This window comes from Loxodonta africana, chromosome 13, assembly GCF_030014295.1.
Source record: "Loxodonta africana isolate mLoxAfr1 chromosome 13, mLoxAfr1.hap2, whole genome shotgun sequence".
Lineage (NCBI taxonomy): Eukaryota > Metazoa > Chordata > Mammalia > Proboscidea > Elephantidae > Loxodonta > Loxodonta africana.
The window spans coordinates 17,132,654-17,142,790 of NC_087354.1; the positions used below are offsets into that span (position 1 = coordinate 17,132,654).

The 10,137-nt window shown below is 39.5% G+C and overlaps 1 pseudogene; it reads left to right on the forward strand.

The window, feature by feature from the left end:
• Positions 1-9,472: 9,472 nt before the first annotated feature.
• On the forward strand, positions 9,473-9,570 carry LOC111751642 (U6 spliceosomal RNA; annotated as a pseudogene).
• Positions 9,571-10,137: the final 567 nt, after the last annotated feature.

The window sequence follows — 10,137 nt, forward strand, 5'->3', positions numbered from 1 at the left end:
AGGGTCATTCATTTAAGACTAATAATGAGATTCATATTTTCAAGACTGATATTTTCTCGATGATCAGAATCCAAGAGGTCCTTAGGGGTCATTGCATCTATCCCTACCCTGTGAGGTGCTAATAAACGATCAAGAACTGACTTTCCAGGGAGAAAATGGCCTTGATTTGTATCGCTTGCCAGTTTCCATAGTGCAAACCCTCCCACAATGGCTGGTCTCTGGTTAGCGGTGATTTAACGACCAGCTCTCCAAATACCTGAAAATTTAACAGTTGTGTCTTTTGAGGTAGTACTAGCCAGCTCCCACATACCACCGTCTCTATCATTTTACAGATGCTCAAACAAAGGCCTAGAAAGGCCTCTGACTCCTCGGCAGGTTAGATGAGCAACAGAGATGAGTCTAAAAATGTAGGCTTCCTGATCTCGCGTCTACTGCTCTGAAACGAGCCTGGTTCCTTCAGAGCTTAGAGCTTTGCTTTTTTCTGTCAAATTTTCCTCCTGTATTAACTGAGCCTCTGAGGGGGCCCTAGCACCGATTCCTATTGCCTCAACACTGGGGTCTTGTGGGACATACACATTAATTTTTCATGAAGGGGAAGTACAGGCAATTCCTGACTTACGAAGGGGTTCCATTCTGACGACTTCATCTTAAGTCAGTTCTGACCTATGTAGAATACCTTTTTTTTTTTTTTTTAGTTTTGATTATTATTGCCTTTTATTATCAGTATCTTTATAAATCAGATCTTTGAACATCTGAGAATGATAACATCAGCAAATTATGTGTTGCAACACTTAGGTAGTACATATGGCTAAGGATCAAATGGACAAAAAAAAGGCAATCATAAATGTGGTTTATCGTAACTCGATTACTTTGTAAGTCAAGGACTACTCGTACAGCAGGCAGTTAGGAAGGTTTGGCAGGGGGTCAAACTCACCTGGTTTAAATCCTGGCTCTGCCATTTACAGGCTTCATGGCTTCATTTAATTCATCTAATCTGCCTGAGCCTCCATTTTCTCCTCAGTAAAATTGGAGTAAGAAGATCTATTGTATAGATTTTTTGCATGTGTGCTCCTCAACACACCTGAGGAGCACCTGACGCAGAGCACCCAATGAATAATGCCTATTATTTTGCAGCCATAATCATAACAACACTTAATAACTCCTATTAACTTCTTTCCATTGTAATACATTACCAGTAATAATAATTACTGCTACCAGGAAGATAGGATAGTATCTTGGAAAGTACCTGGATCTATGGTTCAAAAAATGTATGGTTTTTCACTTATTGAAACTTGGGTCTTATTTTCCAAACAGGGAAACTGGGATAATACTTCATTGTATAATAACCCTGTCCTTGCCCTGCACCTTTACTGTCTTGGGATGAAGATAACTGTAAGTGAAAGAAAGAATATAAGTAAATGTTCCTTACCAATTATAAGGAGCCCTGGTGGCCCAGTGGTTAAGAGCTTGGATGCTACACAAAAGGTCAGCAGTTCAAAGTCACCAACTGCTCCTTGGAAACCCTATGGGGCAGTTCTACTCTGTTTTATGAGGTCTCTATGAGTTAGAATCAACTTGATGGCAACAGGTTTGGTTTTATTGGTTTATAAGTTATAAAATGATTTCCAAATGTTGGTTATTATTATCATTAAGGAGCCCTGGTGGCACAACTGTTAAGTGCTTGGCTGCTGGCCAAAAGGTTCCGGTTTGAACCCCACCCCCGCCAGTGGCTCTTTGGGGAAAAGACCTGGTGTTCTGCTCCCATAAAGATTACCTAGAAAATTCTATGGGGCAGTTCTGTTCTGTAACATATGAGGTCACCATGAGTTGAAATTGACTTGATGGCACCTATCTATAACAAGAACAACATTACTATTATTATCTGTCTTTGTCATTGACATATGATGATATATAAATTAAGGTGCATTCATGTCAAATCTCACCTGATAAGTTATTAAATTATGTATGTGTGTGTGTGTGTGTGTGTGTGTAGAGAGAGAGAGAACTCAAAAATCTTCATAAGATGATACAATATTATTTTATGGGAATAGCCTGCTGGAACAACATTATAATAAAATTTCAGTGTGAACACTTTTGTACTTGTCCTGAACAATTAATAATTTCTGCTGACTGGATAAGTTTACAAAAAGTCAGATACAGGAACATATGCCACAGGTACCACACTTACTGGACAATCAAAAACTTCGGGGGTGCAGTGGGGGTTGCTTCTTTTTTGCACGGTTATCATCGAGAGGCCGGCATTAGGATTCCGGAGGCTCGGTGACCTCAGGCTCTCCTCGCCAGCCCACACTGCAAAGCAAACGATTGGGGTTTTGCGCCTCAGTTCTTTCACGTGAGTAAGTGGCGGTGGTAGAGGTTGCATTTGATGATCTTTATGCTAAGATCTCTTCCAGATCTTAAACTAAAGCATGCTTGGAATCCTGGTGGCGCAGTGGTTAAAACCTCGGCTACTAACCAAAAAGGTCAGCAGTTCGAATCCCGCAGCTGCTCCTTGGAAACCCTATGGGGTAGTTCTACTCAATCCCATAGGGTTGCTATAAGTTGGAATTCACTCGACAACAGCAAAGAGCTTTTTTTTTTGTTTTGGTTTAAAGCATGCTTGTGTACACGTGAGCATGTGTTTATACGGATTTACTTATCTATTTGCTCAGTAACTAAAAGGAAGCCTCTCATTTTGAGAAAGAAATTGAAAAAGAAGTCTGTAAGATACATTGGAAAAATTAAAATTAAGGTTAGATTATGCCAATTTTCTAGGGAAAAAAAAACAACCCTTTGGCTAACACTAACCATATTCCCAACCACTTCTTAAAATGCAAAGGCTCCGCTTTAAATCTTGGTACCCTTAATTAGGGTTATTGCTACAAATGAAAGCCGATTTGGGCGCTTCTCTAATAAGAAAAAGCCAGTTACGGTATATTATCCACCCCGACTTGCCAGGCATTGAATTTCCTCATCTGGTCTGCTGGGAACCTTAAATGAACAAGAGCAATTATAAACCTAAGGTCTGCAGCCATTTGTTGGCATTATCTCAGGATAATTACCCTGAAACATTCATGATGAAATTCAAAGGTAGATCATTTGAAAAATCCATTTAAAATAGCTGTGGTATAATTTAAGCTCAGGTCTCTCTCTATAAAAAATATAGCAAGACTGAGCATTTCAAAATGGATCCCTTACAGATGATTTTTTTTTTTAAAGGTATTATTGCACTAACAAGTACTTTAAACAAGTTCAAATAATTTTCTTAAGCATGTTCTGAGTAAAACAAAACATTTGTACTATTTGGTTTTTATTTAAATCAGGAGGAGCATAAAGGCTCATCTCAACAGAAGTCTACCAATGATTCATTAGCACACAGAGAAAAGAAAAGAAGAAAAAACCCTGCAAAAATCAACAATAAGAATACCACCACCTATTTCTCTCTTGGCTTGTGCAGTGTTAAGCCTTGTGCTCTTTAAGTAGCCTGAGTAACAAATTAAAAGGTGAAGACATGGTTGTTTTGTGGCCATGTGGGTATGGTAGCCGGCTAGAGGGAAAACTAATTTGAATTTACCTTTAATTTTTCTTCTATTAAATAACTTCTCCATTAAATGGGTCCCATTAGATTAATGGAAACATGATAGAACAAAAGCTAGTCTCACAATTGAAAACCTGCTAAGATAGTAAATAAATATATGCGTACGTATCAGAATTATGGTGCCACCTCCATGGCTTTTTCTTTCTCTTTGTAAGTTCTTGAGCAGAGATTGAAAATCAAGATTAAGGGTCAACTCTAGCTCAATTTCATTGTTGATCTCTCCACTCAGAAAATATGGGTTTATAATGGAAGTCCTGACATAGATTTTTCTCTAATAAGTTACAAGATGAACCAATAAATTACCTCAGGAGCCTGTTACCAAACACCATTACTGTTTAGGGTAACAGAGCGAAATTTACTTTTGTTCGGCGAGTTGCTCAAGATCTCTTGCATCACACGGAGGATGTTGGGTTTTGCATCTGGTGAAGGAAAGCCACCCTGTGCTTATCCCAGAGGGAAGTTCTGGGCTTTGGAAGAAGAAGAGCTCGGCTATAACAGCCCATGTGTGTCGCATCAAAATGGGATTTGACTCAAAGGACACTTACATTGAAATAATACTGAAAAGGCCTATGAGCCACACTTATGACTGATTTTACAGAAAACCACTGGGACGTGGTTAACATATTGCTTTGCAGCTTCAGTGGTGCCTTGACATTCTGTGACTTCTTAAAATTTTTATCCCAGATTCTGGTTCTATAGGTTACTTTTGTTGTCGTTATTTGCTGTCAGTTTGGCTCTGACCCGTGACAACTGTATTTATAACAGAACAAAACATTGCCTGGTCCTGCGCCATCTTCATGACTGTTGGTGTGCTCGGGTGCATTGTTGTGCCATGGTGTATCTTGAGTGCTTTCTAACTTAAAGGACTTATCTTCCAGCACTATACCGGACAATGTTCTTTTGTGATCCACAGGGTTTTCATTGGCTAATTTTCAGAAATAGATCACAAGGCCTTTCTTCCTCATCTGTCTTAGTCTGGAAGCTCCACTGAAACCTGTCCACCACCAGTGATCCTGCTGGTATTTGGAATACTGGTGGCATAGCTTCCAGCATCACAGCAACACACAAGCCACCACAATATGACAAACTGACAGATGGGTGGTGGATAGGTTTCCTTTAAAAGTGGTGAAATATTCACCCCTCAGACATTTATTTTTAGTGCCTCCCCCTTTCTCCAAGCTCTGCATTACCGTTATCACCCACACTATTCCACTCAGTGATGTTAACTTGTTCAGTCTGTTCACTTAATGTTACCCACAGTAGAGTGATGAACAGTAGCTGAGCCTGCTGCTTTCCAGGCCCATGTCCTAACCGTTAAACTCTTTCTTCTTCCGTGGTCAGGTGTTGGTTGAGTATAGAGCAACTGTTGTTTATGTTATAAGGTTCAAAGTTTTTGTGTTGAGCTCTGAGTCCCTTATTTTTAAGATGGGCTTTCAGAGAGATGGATGTAAATTATTACAATTTGGGGGAAATGATCCCTGAGTGACCACTTCAGACACTATGAATCTCCTGCCTTCATTGAGCTGTAGTAGTTGTGAACTGATTCACCCTAGGAGATTTTGCCTTTTGCTTTTGACCCACTGAGGATTTAATTTCTCTTTTTCTTTTCCCAAATTTAACATTGATTGTTTTCCCCCAAATTATCCTCTGACTTACAGTTCAGTCGTGGCATCCAACATCCTAGCATCTCCTGGTTGCATTTCTGACTTTACCCCCCACCTCAACTCTCCAACAAGAGCCATGCCAGCTCCATCTTGGCAAAAGGTGACTTTAGGGACAGAATGGATTCTCTTTTCCCCAAAGGCTTGGCAAACTATGCATCTATAGTAAAAGCAAACTCATTGACCAAAAGTGTAGCATCATCATGAAATAAAACTCAGGAGAGTTTTTATGTGCATTTATAAACTATATGCTAGAAAAGAAAAAAAAAATCAAGGAGTAAGGAGGAAACAGCGGTGAGTCGATAATCCTGTACAAAGATCTTCCTTGACGACTTTGTCATCTTTCTCTCAGCTTGTTGGTTGTTACTGTAAATAATTAGAGGCAGAGCAATTCCAAGCCATTTTACGTGAACATTGTTAAAGGAAATAAAGGTGAAGGCAGGCAAACACAAAAACTACTAAGAAGCCGTGAATAGAAATGGCTAATTATAGAGCTGCTATTAAAATGCATTTTTTTCCCTTCTTGAAACAGAATTTTTGTTTGATAATTACCAGACCTACAGGGCCCATTATAGTCTCAGGCTCCGAAGGTATCGATCCCTCTGTCTCTTGCTGCCACATTTGTTCTTTCTGGTTCTTCTTCCCCTGAGAATTTTGCTGATTTCATAATTGAGAGGTGGAGTGGAGACTGAGGAAGTCACCAAAGATGACCTGCTGTGTGAGGGACGGGTGTAGTATCTTCTGGGGCAAGAGGTTGGAGGTTCTCTGTCTGTTATTTATGCATGCATGCGTGTATGTATGTATGAGATTTTGACAACAGTGAAATTACACATCAGTGTATGGTCTAAAAAATCAACAGCATTCAGATGCACAAAGTATGCATACTTAACCCAAACAGTACTCTGGTACTGAGGATATAGTTATCCTTTAAAAAAAAAAAAAAAAAAAGTTTCCATTTGACTCAGATTCCTTTGTTATTTGATCATTTGAAAATGATAGAGAACAAACTATTTGTACAACCATGAATCTAGCTCATAGCCCAGAAGCTCTCAGGTTGTGGTAAATTTGATAATGAGCCATCTTCATTCTATAAGAAGATTTTGCTTTGAGTTGAGGCTTGCTTACAAAGACCATCTTCTTGCTTTCCTCAGGGACGTAGGACAAAGCCAAATGGACTCCAAGGGTGTTTTCTAAGCTGTGGGTGGAGTAAGGGAGAGGCAAGCTTGACTTTGAAAGCAACTTAGGACCAAGTGATGTGTCAGTCCATCCTAGAGCAGCCTTCTCAATGGAGAAATGAGTCTTGTTTGAATGGCATTTTGACTGGAAGTGGACATTTTATTTGGCTGCTGCTCCATCCTGGGTTGTTATTTGGCAAACAGCACCCATGGATACTCTGACCAGCGTGTGCACACGCTGGCCATCTGGTCTCAGGTGTGTTGCACTCACGTAAACCAAGAGTCAAGGAATAGATGTGGCAATAAAAAGATAGGGTTTCTTTTCTTTATTCTCCTGAAAAAAATCCAATTTAAAAATATAATTTCAATAGAAGACGCATTTTAGTACTGAAGGGCAGCTCCAGATTAAATATATAGAGTGAAATGATTTTTTTTCAACTTCTGAATTGTAGATTTTCTTAATATGACTGAGCAGATAGTAGACCTCAACATATTCTTGCTTGTTGAAAATATATATTTATACATGTATTTTAAATTGGCATCCCCTGGAGTCAACAAAAATAAGATAAGAAAAAAAAAAAAAAAAAGAAGAGATTTAGTGCTTACTTGCTCTGCTTCAGGCCACCATCCTGAATCTGTTGAAGAGTGTTGACGCTGACAGTGTTGAGAAATCAGGGACGTGGGTCAGATCCTCATTCTTTTCTATGGTGGGATTAACAAACGGTTGAAGGAGGAGGAAACAAGTGTCAGTTACAGGAGGACAAGGTCAGATCTGTTCTGACAACCTGGCAATGAAAAACCTCTTAATCCACATGGAGCCACAGAAGGTAGACCTCCAATGCCAAGAATTCCAGCAGGACACGTGCTCCCTTCCTGGCTCTCACACTGGAGATGTCCCTCCCCGTGCTGGTCCATGGGAGATCGAGTAGGCTGCTAATCTGATGTTCTCATGTGTTGCTTGCCTGTATCACTAGGGCCTGAGATTTATGCCTGACGTCTGGAACAAGTCATCCAACCAATACAGCCCCAAGTAGAAAGGCAGCAAGAAAGCCTTGGGCTGTCACTCAGACCCTGTCCATGCCTAGGGTTCCCTGCACCCTTGACAAACCTCGTTAGGTGAATGCCCTTATCTATTTGGCCCTGTCTATAACTTGTTCCTTTTTTTTTTTTTTAATTCAAAAGTCTACACAGTAATTTGATTCTTTATGCTAGGCCGGATTCTAATGGTCATTTCTCAAGTTTCGCTGGTTCATAACCTCTGTAATCACAAGAATCTCAGTGAACAGGCAGGCATCTGTCCACGTCATCAGCCCAGTCGCCCTGCTTTCATCTTCTTTCTCCCACACATGCCCTTGTTGCTCCTCTGCTCACCCACCAAGGCAGATCTGTCAGCTGCAGCAAGAGGTCGCATCATAGCCTCTCCAAGCTAGCGGTTGGCCTCTAATGCTGGCATTCTAGGGAGAAGCTGAGCATGAGGGGGAGAGAGTCCAAGAAAGAGTGGGAAAGGAGTGCTGGATTGCTTGAATGGGCTCTTGCACAGAAGGAGGCTGAAGAATAGAACAAAACCTTCCATTCTCTCCACTCTTTGTGATCTGCCTGGGCAGAGTGGGCATGTATGGTTGCGCAGCCGGATCTTAACCGCATTAGCACTCTTTCAGTTTACAAACAAGAGGCCTAATTTAGAAGAAAAATCTCCTATCTGATGATTTCTTTGTGTTCACTCACGTGGAAAAAATGTCTGTTCGGAGAAGGGGGGTACTGAGATGGTCTGTTAACTCTTCAAGCTGAATCATGATGGTGATGGGCAGTTGGGAGATCATTATTCATTCTTAATCTCCAGAGTAAAAATAAATATATTAAGGATTGTGAGTTGTGAGCACCATAGAAAAATGTTAAGCAAATCTTATTGTCACTATGTCTAACCAGCTTCTTCACAAGCAACACAGTAAATACTTGTAGTATCCGGTCAAATGACTCCTTTCCTTTATTTATGTCTTATGACAATATCAGAGGATGTTATTAGGGTCATGGATAGAGAGAAAGCTCCTGAGTTTCTTGAAACCTGCTGTGTTACCAACACTATCACGTGTGCAGATTCCTTGAGTCCAGATCGGCAGTAAGGCGATCCAGGGTTGCTGCCATCCAGGTTTCCCCAAAATGGCTAGCTCAAATGGGTTGGAAGGAAATGGGCAGAAGCTTCATGGAAAAGACAGAGGTTGGTTAGGTTTTATTGTCCAATGATTCCACAGGGATGTTCTGGGAAGGCTTATTGGTTTCTCAACAATGAAGGAGAGGAAGAAAAGTAAGGCAAAAAAGATTGCATGGTAGGGGAACAGCATTTTTTTCTTAAGATAACATCCTTAATTTCTTAAGATATCAATTCAGAATATATAAAGGATTCTACAACTCAAAAACAAAAAGATAAACAACCTAATTTAAAAATGGGCAAGGGATATGACCACACATTTCTCCAAAGACTATGTACAAATGGTCAATAAATACACAAAAAGATACTCAACATCATTAACCATTAGGGAAATACATTTGAAAATTACAATAAGATACCACTTCACATCCGTTAGGATGGCTATTATAAAAAAAAATCAGAATATAATAAGTGTTGTCAAGTATGTGCAAAAATTGGAACCCTTGTGCATTTCTGGTAGGAATGTAAAATGGGGCAGTCTCTGGAAAACAGTGTGGTAGGTAGTTGCTTAAAAAGTTAAACATAAAACTATCATATGACCCAATAATTTCAGTCCTAGGTGTATACCCAGAATACTTGAAAACAAGGACTCAAAGAGGTACTTGTACACTGATTTTCATTGCAAGATTATTCACAATAGTCAAAGGGTTGAAACAGCCCAACTGACCATCGACAGATGAACCGATAAACAAAATGTGGCATACATATACAATGAAATGTTATTCAGCCATAAAAAGGAATGAAATTCTAAAACATGATACAGCATGGATGGGCCTTGAAAACTATTCTAATCGAAATAAGCCAGTCACAAAAAAAAAAAAAAATTGAGGGTTTGCTTTGGCAGCACCTATACTATAACAGGAACAGAGAAGATTAGCATGGTCCCTGTGCAAGGATGACACATAAATTGGTAAAGTGTTCCATATTAAAAAAAAAAAAAAGACAAATATTGATACTTATATCAAATATAGGAAACCCTGGTGGCATAGTGGTTAAGTGCTATGCCTGCTAACCAAAATGTTGGCAGTTCAAATCCACCAGGTGCTCCTTGGAAACTCTATGGGGCCGTTCTACTCTGTCCTATAGGGTTGCTATGAGTCGCAATCAACTTGAAAGCGATGGGTTTTTATGGGTGTATGAAATATCTAGAATAGGCAAATTCACAGAGACAGAAAGTAGATTAGAAGTTACCAGAGGCTGGAGGAAGGAAGGAAGAGAAGCTATTGCTTAATGAGTACAGAGTTTCTGTTCAGGGTGATGAAAATTTTGAAAATAGATGGTGGTGATGATTGTACAACATTGAGAATTAATGCCATTCAATGGTACAATTAAAAGCAGCTAAGATGTCAACTTTCATTACACACACACACACACACACATGCATATACACACATGTATATGTATATAAGTATATATATATATATATATATATATATATATATACCCACACTAACATAACAATTAAAAATAGATAATATTCCAGTCTTTCATAAGTTT